This window comes from Poecilia reticulata, chromosome 5 (assembly GCF_904066995.2).
Source record: "Poecilia reticulata chromosome 5, P_reticulata-male-v2, whole genome shotgun sequence".
Classification (NCBI taxonomy): Eukaryota; Metazoa; Chordata; class Actinopteri; order Cyprinodontiformes; family Poeciliidae; genus Poecilia; species Poecilia reticulata.
This window is the reverse complement of record NC_088834.1, coordinates 9,307,675-9,324,610: the sequence shown is the minus strand read 5'-3', so window position 1 is coordinate 9,324,610 and position 16,936 is coordinate 9,307,675. Positions and strand designations below refer to the sequence as shown.

The 16,936-nt window shown below is 35.4% G+C and overlaps 3 long non-coding RNA genes across 3 annotated transcripts; 2 read left to right on the top strand and 1 right to left on the bottom strand.

Moving 5' to 3' along the window:
• Window positions 1-5,848: 5,848 nt before the first annotated feature.
• On the top strand, window positions 5,849-8,044 carry LOC145551655 (uncharacterized). The gene is made up of 2 exons (XR_014087536.1): window positions 5,849-6,254; window positions 7,299-8,044. It is a non-coding gene; the product is annotated as an uncharacterized LOC145551655 (long non-coding RNA).
• Window positions 8,045-11,857: 3,813 nt separating this feature from the next.
• Window positions 11,858-13,320, top strand: LOC145551654 (uncharacterized). Its single transcript, XR_014087535.1, has 2 exons — window positions 11,858-12,402; window positions 13,091-13,320. It is a non-coding gene; the product is annotated as an uncharacterized LOC145551654 (long non-coding RNA).
• Window positions 13,321-13,461: 141 nt separating this feature from the next.
• On the bottom strand, window positions 13,462-15,971 carry LOC145551653 (uncharacterized). Its single transcript, XR_014087534.1, has 2 exons — window positions 15,243-15,971; window positions 13,462-14,200 (listed from the first exon to the last, which is right to left on the bottom strand). It is a non-coding gene; the product is annotated as an uncharacterized LOC145551653 (long non-coding RNA).
• Between the last annotated feature and the right edge of the window lie 965 nt (window positions 15,972-16,936).

Below are 16,936 nucleotides of genomic sequence, written 5' to 3'. Positions count from 1 at the left end.
AATTCAAATTTGTAAACCTTATTCCCAGTGTTGATCAGTACATCCTCTACAACATTCATGGCCATGACCCATGCAGACTTCTCACCGCAACAGTATCAAATTCATTGTCCTTCTCTCAGCATTCTTCAGCTCCATTGGCAACCACTGCCAGTCAGAAGAGTAAATGGAGAAGAGAGAAAGTGGCCCTTACAAATTCAGAGAGAGCATACTACAGATAGACCTGAGGATTATAGAAATAAGACTGACAGAAAAAAGAGAGGAAGAGGATTTGCATAAACTGCAGTTTCTGAATGGATTTCAAAGAGAGACCATATCTGATGGATTTGGAAGCACGCCTAGGTTGTTAGAAGAATACATAGGTGAATTCAGAGTAATGTTGATCCTAGGATAAATGTAATACATGAATTTGGCTATATTCCAAAATGAAGCAATGGGATTGGACATCTTATGAAATACAATCAGTTGAACCACAATTATCATGCTGTGGAGTTCCTTTCTGACTATACCAAACTATTATTAACAAGGCGCCTCGCAAGCTATGCAAAGTGTCCTGCATATTTTGTAGGCAATACTGATTTTCACAGACGTGCACACACAAGAAATCTTATAACTTCATCAATAATGTCCTTGAACATACCTTATGAGATCAGCATAGTTGAAGCATAATTCCACTACATTTAGGTTTTCTTGGTAGGAGGATGACTATGAGATCTTTCTTGTCTGCAGGGACAGACAGAAATGAAAACAACAGATATTAAATGTGGTGGGATGTTATAACTGTTAACTGGAAGTTATTGACAACAAAAGCCCAAAGTGCGTTACAGTAAAATCTAAATGTTTGCCTCTTACACAGTTATCTAGATTTATTGTGTTTGCCTATGACAAAAATGAGCTGTTAAGTTTTCTATGTTAGAAAGAAAAATAATGCTCAGTGCCATTGCAGTAGTTTTTTTTAACCTTTATAGATATCAACTGTGGAAGAAATAAATAAATCATACTTTTTAAATGTAATGGTGGAATATAAAACAAGGTTAGCCCAGAGAGACATGATGTATCCAAACAGGATATTAGTTACCATTAGAAATAAAAATATGATGCAATCTGAGCCTTTTAGAAATACAGTATTTGCAGATTCGCCTATTTGTGGATTCTTCTGTGGAATGTAACCTCAAATAATTCAAGAAAAATTTGCATATTCACAATTTTTTTTTTTGTATGGAACATATTTCAAATAAAATAAAATTCAGGTTGACAAAATAGGCGCTATGCTACTTGACATGTTACTGGGTGGTGACTGTGAAGCACCCAAACCAGGATTATTATTATTATTATTATTATTATTATTATGTTAGGCTATTCTCCACTCTTCCCTATGCAAACTCACCAGTTTTCATTGTCCTTGACTTGTCCATCTGCTCTACATTGTCGGAACTCCTGAATCATGTGCAGTCTGTCCTTCCCACCATGTTTCTGTTTTTGATTTTTAATTATTTCTTCATGATATTCAGTCCATATTTTAAAACCTCTGCCTTTTTTTTTATGAGTTGGGGTTTTGTATATTTAAACAACTTTATTTTTGTTCCACTTCAGCCTCCCTTTGCTTGCATTTGGGTCCTCAACAACCTCCCACTGTTTTTGTGAAAAACAAATGCAAGGTGTGTATGGAGAGCCATTTCAGCCAAAATTAAATAAATAAATAAATGGGTGAAATAAATAAAAAATGAGTAAAATAAATCAAAAAATGAAGAAAATGAGTGAAATAAATAAATAATTTGTTAAATAAATAATTCATTTATTTATTTTTCATATTATCAATTAATCAATTTCCCTTTTTTCATTAATCTATTTTTCATTTACCCACTTTTCATTAATCTATTTTTCATTTAACCATTTTTTAATTTAGCTTTTTCATTAACCCCATTTTTCATTTCTTTATTTTCACATTATCAATTTCCCAATTTCTCTTTTTCATTTATCTATTTTTATTTATCCCTTTATCCATTTACCCATTTTTATTAATTTATTTTTCAATTAACCACTTTTCAATTTCCCTTTTTATTAACCCAATTTTTTCATTTATTTATTTTTCCGATTATCAATTTCTCTATTTCTCTTTTTCATTAATCTATTTTTCATTAAGCTATTTTCATTTGTCCATTTTTTCATTTATCCCTTTATCTATTTACCCATTTTTCATTAATCTATTTTTTAATTTAAACATTTTTGATTTCCTTTTTCCATTAACCCGATTTTCTATTTCCCAGTTTCATTAATCAATTTCTCATATATCCCTTTTTTATTTACCCAATTTTCTTTTATCTATTTTTCATTCAACATTTGTTTGAAAAATCTTTACTTTTCCCATTTTCCAATTCCCCTTATTTATTTAGTATTTCCTTATTTTCTTATTTATCACATTCTATTTCCCCGCAAAACTTAGGGAAAAAATAAATGCAAATGAGGAGAGGCACGTCATCAGGCTACAACTTCCCCAATTGGTTGGTTAGCGTCACACCCATACTTTGCTTCAAGAAAGATGGCGACCCACTAACGGGTTATCAATAAGCTGAAGCTCATTAACTTCATTAGAAAATAGTGTTATTACTCCTGACTTTAGTTTTCGTGTGGCCGCTCAGACAGAACGTGTTTCAGTTGGCGGCTCTCATGGACTCAGAGCTTCACCGTCGGGAGTTTTTATAGTTTGAACGAAGCGGCCGCTGAAGTTGGCTTACGATTGAAGGTTCGGGACACCTTCGTAGCTACCAGCTGTGATCCAACTATAAGGAGCAACTTTACTGTACATCGTAAGTGAACTGCAATATCCAGAGGCAGCTCTACGGAGCATCGAGCTGAAAGAATGAGAGTGGAGAGCCTTGGAGATCTGCATCGGAGGCCATCTTTCAGACATGCACCGCTGCTGTCCGTCCAGGATCCTCCGGTTGCCCAGACGTTGCACGGTAAGCTACTAACGCTGATGTTTGTTTTCCAACTACAGTCATATTTAATCAATAGGGCTCAATTACGATCGCGGGAGTTTTTGAGTTGATCTCGGCAATAGGTGACAAGCTGAACGTCTCCAGGATGTTGAGACCAGCACGTCCTCTGATCCAATACATCTTATTAAGGATAAAATCAACAAAACGTGTTCAAATTAATGGCCCAACAGGTTGATTAAAGACAGTAAAAAGGTAGGAGTGGTTTCGAGTCGATCGCCTTGTTTTACCTTTGTAAACAGACAACCGGAATACAGTGACATTTAGTGAGGGTACAGAATGGAGAATGGATAAAAGCTGAACTCCTGCTACAATCTTTGCGTCTCTTGGTTACTTACATCCCTGAGGTGTGCCAAGTGTGGCCCACATGCATATAAGTAAATAGACTATAATTTAAGTATTCTTGTAGTAAACTGACCACCTTAGTTGCCTGTTTTGGTCAACGGTGCCTCAACATTGGTTACTGTTCCTTAAGTGGACAGAGAACCACAATTTATCCTCCAGGAATAACAGTAGCACTTCAACATGTTTTACTCAAAGTAAATCGTAGCTGAATAAGAAATAACAAGATAAGAAGCATTTGGTAAAAAGTTGATCAGTATGAGTAACTGACAAGTTCAATTATTCTTCAAAATACACATTAGAGCCAAAATTAGTTCAGTGGAAATGGTATTAAGACAATGAAAATTATTTAAAAAAGTGTGCTTCATAATAAATGACTTGATAAAAGTAAATTCAGCTAGTAGTTTTCAAAAGTTCATTGAGTTTCAAAAGTACTCAACTATATTTAAGTAAATGTAATTTCATCAAACTCTGCCTCGAGGAACAGAAAGGAACTGTTGGAAATAATTAACTATTTGATACTAAACATGTCAATAACAAATGAATATAACCCAGACTATTGTTATGTTTATTCAAGGTGAAGAACAGAATGACTGAACTGGTGAGAGGACCAGCTGACACGGACAGTAGAGAACACTGACACTTGGTTCTAAAGCAACCCAGAAACACCACTACAAGAAGGTTCCAAATAGGAAATTGTGGTGTCAACAAACAGTTCTAACCAAACACACAGGTTTTGCCTGATTAAAAATGTAACTTCATTTACTGAACACAGAACATCAGAAATGTGATGAACTTCAACTATAGATGAATGACGTGAAAACATTTGTCATATCACTCGTATACAGACATACATTTAAATGTTTGTTCCAGAGCCCTGATACAACGATAGCATTAGCTCATCCATCGACATTACTGAGGCTGAAATCAGGGCAGACGACCTGAGGATGTGGTTAAACATTCATTGATACTCAGATTGCAAATTTCCATTGAAGGGCCGTGAACACATTATCAGGTACATCTGCTGGTCCTAAGAGACTCAGAGTTCTGGTGCTCTCACAGTGCAAGGTTCCCTCACTGTCGCTGGTCCTCTCAGCCAGAAATCTTCATGTTCCAAATAAACATCAAAATTTCTGTATTCATTTGTAGCTGTTGTTCAAATAAGATTTTTATTTCCCTAACAGTCTTTTATTCCCTGAAACAGAGTTGATAAATTAAATTACATATTAGAAGAAACAGATTTATAAATCAGTGTTTATTAAAACTATACAACTTCATCAATCATTATAGAACAGCAATTTTTAAATAATTTACCATGCTTTCCATTCCTGTCCAGAACTGAAGTCTTGGTCTCTAATTGTGTAATTTAGATATGAAATAATGAACTGATCAGTTACTCATACTGATAACTTTTACCAAAGCTTCTTTACCTTGGTAACCTTATTAGATCGAACTTGGTGATAAAAATGTGAAGTCAGACTGACAGGAGTTGGTAACCATCTGTGAGTTGGTATTTTCCTCCAACAGATCCAGAGGAATAGTAACAAACCAGAAGTGGACTAGAATTTATTTCAATGTCATTTGTAATGTCACTTTCATTTTAACATGCAGCCATTTCAGCCAAAATTAAATAAATAAATAAATGGGTGAAATAAATAAAAATGAGTAAAATAAATCAAAAAATGAAGAAAATGAGTGAAATAAATAAATAATTTGTTAAATAAATAATTTAGCTTTTTCATTAACCCATTTTTCATTTATTTATTTTTCATATTATCAATTTCTCAATTTCCCTTTTTCATTAATCTATTTTTCATTTACCCACTTTTCATTAATCTATTTTTCATTTAACCATTTTTTAATTTAGCTTTTTCATTAACCCCATTTTTCATTTCTTTATTTTTCACATTATCAATTTCCCAATTTCTCTTTTTCATTTATCTATTTTTATTTATCCCTTTATCCATTTACCCATTTTTATTAATTTATTTTTCAATTAACCACTTTTCAATTTCCCTTTTTTATTAACCCAATTTTTTCATTTATTTATTTTTCCGATTATCAATTTCTCTATTTCTCTTTTCATTAATCTATTTTTCATTAAGCTATTTTTCATTTGTCCATTTTTTCATTTATCCCTTTATCTATTTACCCATTTTCATTAATCTATTTTTTAATTTAAACATTTTTTGATTTCCTTTTCCATTAACCCGATTTTCTATTTCCCAGTTTCATTAATCAATTTCTCATATATCCCTTTTTTATTTACCCAATTTTCTTTTATCTATTTTTCATTCAACATTTGTTTGAAAAATCTTTACTTTTCCCATTTTCCAATTCCCCTTATTTATTTAGTATTTCCTTATTTTCTTATTTATCACATTCTATTTCCCCGCAAACTTAGGGAAAAAATAAATGCAAATGAGGAGAGGCACGTCATCAGGCTACAACTTCCCCAATTGGTTGGTTAGCGTCACACCCATACTTTGCTTCAAGAAGATGGCGACCACTAACGGGTTATCAATAAGCTGAAGCTCATTAACTTCATTAGAAAATAGTGTTATTACTCCTGACTTTAGTTTTCGTGTGGCCGCTCAGACAGAACGTGTTTCAGTTGGCGGCTCTCATGGACTCAGAGCTTCACCGTCGGGAGTTTTTGTAGTTTGAACGAAGCGGCCGCTGAAGTTGGCTTACGATTGAAGGTTCGGGACACCTTCGTAGCTACCAGCTGTGATCCAACTATAAGGAGCAACTTTACTGTACATCGTAAGTGAACTGCAATATCCAGAGGCAGCTCTACGGAGCATCGAGCTGAAAGAATGAGAGTGGAGAGCCTTGGAGATCTGCATCGGAGGCCATCTTTCAGACATGCACCGCTGCTGTCCGTCCAGGATCCTCCGGTTGCCCAGACGTTGCACGGTAAGCTACTAACGCTGATGTTTGTTTTCCAACTACAGTCATATTTAATCAATAGGGCTCAATTACGATCGCGGGAGTTTTGAGTTGATCTCGGCAATAGGTGACAAACTGAACGTCTCCAGGATGTTGAGACCAGCACGTCCTCTGATCCAATACATCTTATTAAGGATAAAATCAACAAAACGTGTTCAAATTAATGGCCCAACAGGTTGATTAAAGACAGTAAAAAGGTAGGAGTGGTTTCGAGTCGATCGCCTTGTTTTACCTTTGTAAACAGACAACCGGAATACAGTGACATTTAGTGAGGGTACAGAATGGAGAATGGATAAAAGCTGAACTCCTGCTACAATCTTTGCGTCTCTTGGTTACTTACATCCCTGAGGTGTGCCAAGTGTGGCCCACATGCATATAAAGTAAATATGACTATTAATTTAAGTATTTCTTTGTATGTATAACTTGACCACCTTAGTTTGCCTGTTTTTGGTCAACGTGTGCCTCAACATGTGGTTACTGTTCCTTAGAGGTGGACAGAGGACCCACAATTTATACTCCAGGAATAACAGTAGCACTTCAACATGTTTTTACTCAAAGTAAATCGTAGCTGAATAAGAAATTAAACAAGAGTAAAGAAGCATTTGGTAAAAGTTGATCAGTACTGAGTAACTGATCAAGTTATCAATTATTTCATATCTAAAAAAATACACAATTAGAAGGCCCAAAATATTAAGTTCAGTGGAAATTTTGGTATTTTAAAGACAAAATGAAAAATAGTTTAAATAATAGTGATGCTTCATAATAAAATGACTTGAGTAAAAGTAAAAAGTTCAGCATAGTAAGAGTTTTCCAAAAGTTCATTTGAGTTTCAAAAAGTTACTCAACTATATTTAAGTAAATGTAATTAGTCACTCCTAAACTCTGCCCTTCTGAGGGAACAGGAGAAGGAACTGTTAAGGAAATAAATTAATCTTATTTTGATACTAAACATTGTTTCAATTAACAAATGAATCATAACACCCAGAACATATTCTGTTATGTTTATTCAAGGGTGAAGGAACAGAATGACTGGAGATCCTGGCTGAGAGGGACCAGGCCTGACACGGCGAACAGTGAGGAGAACCGTCTGCACTGTGAGCAGCACCAGAACTCCTGATGGGTCTCCTTCAGGAAGAAGCAGAGAGACGGCCGACCTCCACAGAGAAGAGTTCACCCAAACATCAGAGGAAATATTAATGCTGGTGCTCAAACAGAGCAGCCTCTTTTCTTAAACCCAACACACACAGGGTGTTGTGGCCCTGATTAAAAACCTGCTAACTTCAATTTAACTGAAACACAGAACATCCAGAAATGTGATGAACTTCAGCTATAGAGTGGAAATGACAGTGAGATGAAAACATGTGTCTATATCACTCTGTTATACAGGACATTAACATTTTAAAGTGTTTGTTCCAGAGCCCCTGATACAAACGATAGCATTAGCTCATCCATCAGACATTTACTGAGGCCTGAAACATGCAGGGCAGACGACCTGAGGACTGACTGGTTAAACTATTTCATTGATACTTCAGATTGCAAATTTCCAATTGAAGGCGTCCGTAAATGAACACAATCATTATTCAATAAATCAAGCTGTGTAAAATAACTGCTAGGGTTGCTATTAAGAACCCAATATGTCATGTTTGTTCATTTCTACGTTGTCGTACATACAAGGTCCTCCACTCACTGTTTAGCTTCATGTTGAAGAATCTTCAGTGTAACGAAACCAAAAAATAAAACAGGTCCAAAACTTTCAATCTGTATTCTATTTTTGTAGCTTTGTTCTATTAAGATTGTTTCGTTTATTTTAAGCCACAAACAAACGATCATTTTATTGTCTCTGGGACGTGAAAACATGAGATTTGATTAAATTAGAACTTCACATATTAGAAGGAACACAGATTTCATAATAATCAGTTTGTTTATTCAAAACAGTAAAATACAGACGGTTCATGCATATCAATGGTATAAGAACAGCCAATTTTTTTAAATGAATGTGTCACCAGTGCATTTGGCCGAGTGTTCCTGCTCCAGAAAGCTGAAGGTCTCTGGTCATCCTGAAGCTGTGAGCCCACTGGGAGTCTGAAGGGAAACACTGAGACCAGAGGCCTGCAGGATGGTCTGCATCTGAAAACATACATGATGGAAACATTAATGAATGTGCTGCGCCAAAAAGCTGTACTTTTGACCTGGTGGCGATGGAACCAGTTATGGTAGATCTGAACTTTGGTTTGATGACCTAAATATGAGAAGCTTCAGACTGACAGGAGTTGGGTTAAAGCCACATCTTGTGAAGTTGGGATATTTTCCTCCAACAGGATCCAGAGGAATAGTAACAAACCAGAAGTTGGACTAGAATTTATTTCAATGTCATTTGTGAATGTCAGCTTCTCATTTTCAACAGTGCATATGCATGTGGGCCACACTTGGCACACCTCAGGGATGTAACCAAGAGAGGCAGAGATTGTAGCAGGAGTTCAGCTTTTATCCATTCTCCATTCTGTACCCTCACTAAATGTCACTGTATTCCGGTTGTCTGTTTACAAAGGTAAAACAAGGCGATCGACTCGAAACCACTCCTATCTTTTTACTGTCTTTATCAAACCTGTTGGGCCATTAATTTGAACACGTTTGTTGATTTTATCCTTAATAAGATGTATTGGATCAGAGGACGTGCTGGTCTCAACATCCTGGAGACGTTCAGCTTGTCACCTATTGCCGAGATCAACTCAAAAACTCCCGCGATCGTAATTGAGCCCTATTGATTAAATATGACTGTAGTTGGAAAACAAACATCAGCGTTAGTAGCTTACCGTGCAACGTCTGGGCAACCGGAGGATCCTGGACGGACAGCAGCGGTGCATGTCTGAAAGATGGCCTCCGATGCAGATCTCCAAGGCTCTCCACTCTCATTCTTTCAGCTCGATGCTCCGTAGAGCTGCCTCTGGATATTGCAGTTCACTTACGATGTACAGTAAAGTTGCTCCTTATAGTTGGATCACAGCTGGTAGCTACGAAGGTGTCCCGAACCTTCAATCGTAAGCCAACTTCAGCGGCCGCTTCGTTCAAACTATAAAAACTCCCGACGGTGAAGCTCTGAGTCCATGAGAGCCGCCAACTGAAACACGTTCTGTCTGAGCGGCCACACGAAAACTAAAGTCAGGAGTAATAACACTATTTTCTAATGAAGTTAATGAGCTTCAGCTTATTGATAACCCGTTAGTGGGTCGCCATCTTTCTTGAAGCAAAGTATGGGTGTGACGCTAACCAACCAATTGGGGAAGTTGTAGCCTGATGACGTGCCTCTCCTCATTTGCATTTATTTTTTCCCTAAGTTTTGCGGGGAAATAGAATGTGATAAATAAGAAAATAAGGAAATACTAAATAAATAAGGGGAATTGGAAAATGGGAAAAGTAAAGATTTTTCAAACAAATGTTGAATGAAAATAGATAAAAGAAAATTGGGTAAATAAAAAGGGATATATGAGAAATTGATTAATGAAACTGGGAAATAGAAAATCGGGTTAATGGAAAAGGAAATCAAAAATGTTTAAATTAAAAAATAGATTAATGAAAAATGGGTAAATAGATAAAGGGATAAATGAAAAAATGGACAAATGAAAATAGCTTAATGAAAAATAGATTAATGAAAAGAGAAATAGAGAAATTGATAATCGGAAAATAAATAAATGAAAAAATTGGGTTAATAAAAAGGGAAATTGAAAAGTGGTTAATTGAAAAATAAATTAATAAAAAATGGGTAAATGGATAAAGGGATAAATAAAAATAGATAAATGAAAAAGAGAAATTGGGAAATTGATAATGTGAAAATAAAGAAATGAAAAATGGGGTTAATGAAAAAGCTAAATTAAAAAATGGTTAAATGAAAAATAGATTAATGAAAAGTGGGTAAATGAAAAATAGATTAATGAAAAAGGGAAATTGAGAAATTGATAATATGAAAATAAATAAATGAAAAATGGGTTAATGAAAAAGCTAAATTATTTATTTAACAAATTATTTATTTATTTCACTCATTTTCTTCATTTTTTGATTTATTTTACTCATTTTTTATTTATTTCACCCATTTATTTATTTATTTAATTTTGGCTGAAATGGCTCTCCATAGGTGTGGAGTACAGGGAACTGTGAGGATTCAGTCGTTTGCAGGTATGTCAACAGATGTAAATAAATCCAGCACACTTTTTCTTTAACTCCTCATAAAACAAAGTGAGGCACCCTCTAATAAGCATGAAAATGTCTTTGCATAACTGAGAAGCGAAACAAAGACTTCTAACTAAAGTTGTTTCAGTGCCAAACTTCAAAAGGTACATGAAATAAACTTCAAAAGAAAACAGGGAAAGTGATAAGATGACTTTAAAGAGGTTAGAAATTTGAAGTCTGGAGGAAAAGTTAATTTAGATGAAAAATAATTTAGATGAAAGCAAGCCAGTCACCAGCTTCCAAAGATTCCTGAGGTTTGCACCACTTTTTGCTACCATTTGTAAACCAAGTTCAAGAGCTCCTTGTGTTGTTTTGTAGTGTGTTGCTGACAGACGTGCAGTGGTGGGAAGTAACGAAGTACAAGTACTTCATTACTGTACTTAAGTACAATTTTCGTGTATCTGTACTTTACTTAAGTAGATTTAATAATGGATACTTTCTACTTTTACTCCACTACATTTTACAGTAAGTATCTTTACTTTCTACTTCACTACATTTCTACAAAACTGTCGCGTTACTCGCTACATCCAAGTCGCGTTGCTCTTTTTTTCCGTTAAAATGTGAAGTTCAGGTATGGAGAGCCATTTCAGCAAAAATTAAATAAATAAATAAATGGGTGAAATAAATAAAAATGAGTAAAATAAATCAAAAAATGAAGAAAATGAGTGAAATAAATAAATAATTTGTTAAATAAATAATTTAGCTTTTTCATTAACCCATTTTTTCATTTATTTATTTTTCATATTATCAATTTCTCAATTTCCCTTTTTTCATTAATCTATTTTTCATTTACCCACTTTTCATTAATCTATTTTCATTTACCCATTTTTCATTTAGCTTTTTCATTAACCCCATTTTTCATTTCTTTATTTTTCATATTATCAATTTCCCAATTTCTCTTTTTCATGAATCTATTTTTATTTATCCCTTTATCCATTTACCCATTTTTCATTAATTTATTTTTCAATTAACCTCTTTTCAATTTCCCTTTTTACTAACCCAATTTTTTCATTTATTTATTTTTCAGATTATCAATTTCTCTATTTCTCTTTTCATTAATCTATTTTTCATTAATCTATTTTTCATTTGTCCATTTTTCATTTATCCCTTTATCTATTTACCCATTTTCATTAATCTATTTTTTAATTTAAACATTTTTTGATTTCCTTTTTCCTTTAACCCGATTTTCTATTTCCCAGTTTCATTAATCAATTTATCATATATCCCTTTTTTATTTACCCAATTTTCTTTTATCTATTTTTCATTCAACATTTGTTTGAAAAATCTTTACTTTTCCCATTTTCCAATTCCCCTTATTTATTTAGTATTTCCTTATTTCTTATTTATCACATTCTATTTCCCCGCAAAACTTAGGAAAAAAATAAATGCAAATGAGGAGAGGCACGTCATCAGGCTACAACTTCCCCAATTGGTTGGTTAGCGTCACACCCATACTTTGCTTCAAGAAAGATGGCGACCTACTAACGGGTTATCAATAAGCTGAAGCTCATTAACTTCATTAGAAAATAGTGTTATTACTCCTGACTTTAGTTCTCGTGTGGCCGCTCAGACAGAACGTGTTTCAGTTGGCGGCTCTCATGGACTCAGAGCTTCACCGTTGGGAGTTTTTATAGTTTGAACGAAGCGGCCGCTGAAGTTGGCTTACGATTGAAGGTTCGGGACACCTTCGTAGCTACCAGCTGTGATCCAACTATAAGGAGCAACTTTACTGTACATCGTAAGTGAACTGCAATATCCAGAGGCAGCTCTACGGAGCATCGGGCTGAAAGAATGAGAGTGGAGAGCCTTGGAGATCTGCATCGGAGGCCATCTTTCAGACATGCACCGCTGCTGTCCGTCCAGGATCCTCCGGTTGCCCAGACGTTGCACGGTAAGCTACTAACGCTGATGTTTGTTTTCCAACTACAGTCATATTTAATCAATAGGGCTCAATTACGATCGTGGGAGGGTTTGAGTTGATCTCGGCAATAGGTGACAAACTGAACGCCTCCAGGGTGTTGAGACCAGCACGTCCTCTGATCCAATACATCTTATTAAGGATAAAATCAACAAAACGTGTTCAAATTAATGCCCCAACAGGTTGATTAAAGACAGTAAAAAGGTAGGAGTGGTTTCGAGTCGATCGCCTTGTTTTACCTTTGTAAACAGACAACCGGAATACAGTGACATTTAGTGAGGGTTCAGAATGGAGAATGGATAAAAGCTGAACTCCTGCTACAATCTTTGCCTCTCTTGGTTACATCCCTGAGGTGTGCCAAGTGTGGCCCACATGCATATGCACTGTTGAAAATGAGAAGCTGACATTCACAAATGACATTGAAATAAATTCTAGTCCAACTTCTGGTTTGTTGCTATTCCTCTGGATCCTGTTGGAGGAAAAATATCCCAACTTCACAAGATGTGGCTTCAACCTAACTCCTGTCAGTCTGAAGCTTCTCATATTTAGGTCATCAAACCAAAGTTCAGATCTACCATAACTGGTACCATCGCCACCAGGTCAAAAGTACAGCTTTTTGGCGCAGCACATTTATTAATGTTTCCATCATGTATGTTTTCAGATGCAGACCATCCTGCAGGCCTCTGGTCTCAGTGTTTCCCTTCAGACTCCCAGTGGGCTCACAGCTTCAGGATGACCAGAGACCTTCACCTTTCTGGAGCAGGAACAGTCGGCCAAATGCATTGGTGACACATTCATTTAAAAAAATGTGTCTGTTCTTATACCATTGATATGCATTAACCGTTTGTATTTTACCGTTTTGAATAAACAAACTGTTTGATTATTATGAAATCTGTGTTCCTTCTAATATGTGAAGTTCTAATTTAATCAAATCTCATGTTTTCACGTCCCAGAGACAATAAAATGATTGTTTGTGGCTTAAAGTAAACGAAACAATCTTAATAGAACAAAGCTACAAAAATGGAATACAGATTGAAAGTTTTGGACCCGTTTTATTTTTTGGTTTCATTACACTGAAGATTCTTCAACATGAAGCTAAACAGTGAGTGGAGGACCTTGTATGTACGACAACGTAGAAATGAACAAACATGACATATTGGGTTCTTAATAGCAACCCTAGCAGTTATTTTACACAGCTTGGTTTATTGAATAATGATTGTGTTCATTTACGGACGCCTTCAATTGGAAATCTGCAATCTGAAGTGTCAGTGAAATAGTTTAACCAGTCAGTCCTCAGGTCGTCTGCCCTGCATGTTTCAGGCCTCAGTAAATGTCTGATGGATGAGCTAATGCTATCGTTTGTATCAGGTGCTCTGGAACAAACACTTTAAAATGTTAATGTCCTGTATAACAGAGTGATATAGACAAATGTTTTCATCTCACTGTGTCATTTCCACTCTATAGCTGAAGTTCATCACATTTCTGGATGTTCTGTGTTTCAGTTAAATTGAAGTTAGCAGGTTTTTAATCAGGGCCACAACACCCTGTGTGTGTTGGGTTTAAGAAAAGAGGCTGCTCTGTTTGAGCACCAGCATTAATATTTCCTCTGATGTTTGGGTGAACTCTTCTCTGTGGAGGTCGGCCATCTCTCTGGTTCTTCCTGAAGGAGACCCATCAGGAGTTCTGGTGCTGCTCACAGTGCAGACGGTTCTCCTCACTGTCAGCCCTGGTCCCTCTCAGCCAGAACCTCCAGTCATTCTGTTCCTTCACCCTTGAATAAACATAACAGAATATGTTCTGGGTGTTATGATTCATTTGTTAATTGAAACAATGTTTAGTATCAAAATAAGATTAATTTATTTCCTTAACAGTTCCTTCTCCTATTCCCTCAGAAGGGCAGAGTTTAGGAGTGACTAATTACATTTACTTAAATATAGTTGAGTAACTTTTTGAAACTCAAATGAACTTTTAGGAATACTCTTACTATGCTGAACTTTTTACTTTTACTCAAGTCATTTTATTATGAGTCATCACTATTATTTAAACTAATTTTTCATTTTGTCTTTAAAATACCAACATTTCCACTGAACTTAATATTTTGGGCCTTCTAATTGTGTAATTTTTTTTAGATATGAAATAATAACTTGATCAGTTACTCAGTACTGATCAACTTTTTACCAAATGCTTCTTTACTCTTGTTTAATTTCTTATTCAGCTACGATTTACTTTGAGTAAAAACATGTTGAAGTGCTACTGTTATTCCTGGAGGATAAATTGTGGGTTCTCTGTCCACCTCTAAGGAACAGTAACCACATGTTGAGGCACACGTTGACCAAAAACAGGGAAACTAAGGTGGGCAAGTTATACATACAAAGAAATACTTAAATTAATAGTCATATTTACTTTATATGCATGTGGGCCACACTTGGCACACCTCAGGGATGTAACCAAGAGAGGCAGAGATTGTAGCAGGAGTTCAGCTTTTATCCATTCTCCATTCTGTACCCTCACTAAAGGTCACTGTATTCAGGTTGTCTGTTTACAAAGGTAAAACAAGGCGATCGACTCGAAACCACTCCTACCTTTTTACTGTCTTTAATCAACCTGTTGGGCCATTAATTTGAACACGTTTTGTTGATTTTATCCTTAATAAGATGTATTGGATCAGAGGACGTGCTGGTCTCAACATCCTGGAGGCGTTCAGTTTGTCACCTATTGCCGAGATCAACTCAAACCCTCCCACGATCGTAATTGAGCCCTATTGATTAAATATGACTGTAGTTGGAAAACAAACATCAGCGTTAGTAGCTTACCGTGTAACGTCTGGGCAACCGGAGGATCCTGGACGGACAGCAGCGGTGCATGTCTGAAAGATGGCCTCCGATGCAGATCTCCAAGGCTCTCCACTCTCATTCTTTCAGCCCGATGCTCCGTAGAGCTGCCTCTGGATATTGCAGTTCACTTACGATGTACAGTAAAGTTGCTCCTTATAGTTGGATCACAGCTGGTAGCTACGAAGGTGTCCCGAACCTTCAATCGTAAGCCAACTTCAGCGGCCGCTTCGTTCAAACTATAAAAACTCCCAACGGTGAAGCTCTGAGTCCATGAGAGCCGCCAACTGAAACACGTTCTATCTGAGCGGCCACACGAAAACTAAAGTCAGGAGTAATAACACTATTTCTAATGAAGTTAATGAGCTTCAGCTTATTGATAACCCGTTAGTAGGTCGCCATCTTTCTTGAAGCAAAGTATGGGTGTGACGCTAACCAACCAATTGGGGAAGTTGTAGACTGATGACGTGCCTCTCCTCATTTGCATTTATTTTTTCCTAAGTTTTGCGGGGAAATAGAATGTGATAAATAAGAAAATAAGGAAATACTAAATAAATAAGGGGAATTGGAAAATGGGAAAAGTAAAGATTTTTCAAACAAATGTTGAATGAAAAATAGATAAAAGAAAATTGGGTAAATAAAAAAGGGATATATGATAAATTGATTAATGAAACTGGGAAATAGAAAATCGGGTTAAAGGAAAAAGGAAATCAAAAATGTTTAAATTAAAAATAGATTAATGAAAAATGGGTAAATAGATAAAGGGATAAATGAAAAATGGACAAATGAAAAATAGATTAATGAAAAATAGATTAATGAAAAAGAGAAATAGAGAAATTGATAATCTGAAAAATAAATAAATGAAAAATTGGGTTAGTAAAAAAGGGAAATTGAAAGAGGTTAATTGAAAATAAATTAATGAAAAATGGGTAAATGGATAAAGGGATAAATAAAAATAGATTCATGAAAAGAGAAATTGGGAAATTGATAATATGAAAAATAAAGAAATGAAAAATGGGGTTAATGAAAAAGCTAAATTAAAAAATGGTTAAATGAAAATAGATTAATGAAAAGTGGGTAAATGAAAAATAGATTAATGAAAAAAGGGAAATTGAGAAATTGATAATATGAAAAATAAATAAATGAAAAAATGGGTTAATGAAAAGCTAAATTATTTATTTAACAAATTATTTATTTATTTCACTCATTTTCTTCATTTTTTGATTTATTTTACTCATTTTTTATTTATTTCACCCATTTATTTATTTATTTAATTTTGGCTGAAATGGCTCTCCATATTCAGGGACTTAAGGTGGCGCCGTAAAATCCGAGCAATATCGTAACTTACGTGTCTGTTGTCACCCATCGCCTCCACCTTTACTCGCACGCGAAGCTCCAGACATGCGCAGTGGTTTCCTCTGAGCGAGTCTAATCATCAGTAATATAATAGCGCTGCATAAATTGATATGGCTACATGTAAAATCAGCAGCGCTTCGCTTTCACAGACGGTGGGGACTTCGTCCAACTTTTAGCGTCACTTGGAAGGAAAGCTTAAAGAAAGGTAAGATCTGTGGACGTGATGCTAGCAAAGCTAGCTGTACTGACTTAGACACACATGTTGCATCTGGATGAAAAAAAGTTGTCATTCATGCCCTGAATTATTGTGTGGAGGTGTT